This window comes from Heterodontus francisci, unplaced genomic scaffold, assembly GCF_036365525.1.
Source record: "Heterodontus francisci isolate sHetFra1 unplaced genomic scaffold, sHetFra1.hap1 HAP1_SCAFFOLD_43, whole genome shotgun sequence".
In the NCBI taxonomy this organism is placed as follows: Eukaryota; Metazoa; Chordata; class Chondrichthyes; order Heterodontiformes; family Heterodontidae; genus Heterodontus; species Heterodontus francisci.
The window spans coordinates 10,126,905-10,129,283 of NW_027141852.1; positions in this window are offsets into that span (position 1 = coordinate 10,126,905).

Below are 2,379 nucleotides of genomic sequence, written 5' to 3' on the forward strand. Positions count from 1 at the left end.
TCACTGACTAGGGGAAGGAGGTGCTCTTTGGTCTCTTCTCTTCTGCCTTTTCAGCCTCCATGGTACAGGGGAAGAAGCTGATCGGTGAGTAACTGGTAAATTATTCTACTTATTACACTTATTACACGAGCAATAATGAGTTTGTAAAGCTAAGTAATGGCAGGGCAGCTCTAAAAGTAAAAGTTCGAAATTGGGGGAAGGCAAATTTTACAAAACTGAGAGGTGATTTGGTGGATGTGGACTGGATACAACTGCTTGAAGGAAACCCAAAGATGTTTTATCAGTCCATTAAGAGCAAGAGGATAACTAAGGAAAGGGTATGGCCTATCAGAGATGTACAAGGGAACTTCTGTGTAGATCCAGAAGATGTGGACGGGGTTCTTAATGAGTTTTTTGTCTCTGCCTTCACAAAGGAGAGGGATGATGCAGACAGTGTAGTAAAAGAAGAGGAGTGTGAAATATTAGATACGATAAACATAATGAGAGTGGAAGTACTAGAGGGTCTGACATCTTTGAAAATGAATAAATCACCAGGGCCAGATGGTTTGCATCTGAGGTTGTTAAGGGAAGCCAAGGAGTAAATAGTGGATGCGCTGAGGATCATCTTCAAATCCTCACTGGATATGGGGGAGGTGCCGGAGGATTGGAGGTCTGCGAACGTTGTACTATTATTTTAAAAGGATGTGGTAAGTCTGACCTCAGTGGTGGGTAAATTATTCGAATCAATTCTGAGGGACAGGATAAACTACCACTTGGAAAGACATGGATTAATCAGGTATAGTCAGCATGGATTTGTTAAGGGAAGGTCATGTCTCACTAACTTGATTGAGTTTTTTGAGGAAGTAACAAGGAACATTGATGAGGATAGTGCGGTGGATGTGGTTTACATGGATTTTAGTAAGGCATTTGATAAGGTCCCACATGGCAGTCTGGTCAGTAAAATGAAAGCCCATGGGATACAGGGGAATGTGGCAGGTTGGATCCAAAATTGACTCAGTGGCAGAAAAAAAAGGATAGTAGTCAACGGATGTTTTTGCGAATGGAAAGCGGTTTTCAGTGGCGTTCCACAGGGTTCAGTGTTGGGTCCCTTGCTGTTTGTGGTGTATGTTACCACACGGGCAGCACAGTGGCGCAGCGGTTAGCCCCGCAGCCTCACAGCTCCAGCGACCCGGGTTCAATTCTGGGTACTGCCTGTGTGGAGTATGTAAGTTCTCCCTGTGTCTGTGTGGGTTTCCTCTGGGTGCTCCAGTTTCCTCCCACATGCCAAAAACCTGCTGGTTGATAGGTTAATTGGCCATTATAAATTGTCCCTAGGTAGGTGGTAGGGAAGTAGAGAGACAGGTGGGGATGTGGTAGGAATATGGAATTAGTATAGGATTAGTATAACATGGATGGTTGATGGTCGGCACAGACTCGGTGGGCCGAAGGGCCTGTTTCAGTGCTGTATCTCTTTAAAAAAAAATAATTATTTGGAATTAAATGTGGGAGCTATGATTGGGAAATTTGCTGATGACACAAAAATTGACCGTGTAATTGATAGTGAGGAGGATGGCTGTCGACTTCAGAATGAGATGAATGGATTAGTTGAGTGGGCAGTAAAATGGCAAATAGAATTCAATCTGGAGAAGTGTGAGGTAATGCATTTGGGCAGGGCAAACAAAGCAAGGGAATACACAATAAACGGGAAGATATTGAGATGGGTAGAAGAAGTGAGAGACTTTGGAGTGCATGTCCACAGGTCCCTGAAAGTGACAGGATAGGTAGATAGAGTGGTGAAGAAGGCATATGGAATGCTTTCCTTTCTTGGTCGACAAAAGCAGGGATGTAATGCGAGAACTGTTTAAAACGGTGGTTTGGCCACAGCTGGAGTATTGCGTACAGTTCTGGTCATCACATTACAGAAAGGACATAATTGCTGTGGAGAGAGTACAGAGGAGATTTACAAGAATGATACTGTGGGTGGCTCTGAAAAGAACCTTTGGGTATTTGATAAAATCCTGGCAGATTGCCTTGGTTTTGGTGCCCGGAGCGCTGGTTTTCTTGGGCAGCAGAATGCCCCAGATATTAGGCAGCACCCAGCCCGGAGTGATGGTCACCCCTCCCAGCAGCTTGGTGAGCTCCTCGTCATTCTGGACAGCCAGCTGTAGGTGTCTGATGATGTTGCGGGTCTTCTTGTTGTCCTGGGCCGCGTTACTGGCCAACTCGAGGATTTCAGCGGTCAGATACTCGAGCACAGCAGCCAGATAGACCGGGGCTCCGGCACCCACACGCTCAGCATAGTTGCCCTTTCTCAGGAGCCTGTGAACACGGCCCACCAGGAACTGCAGTCCAGCCCGGGAGGAGCGAGACTTGGCCTTGGACCGAGCTTTCCCGCCGGTC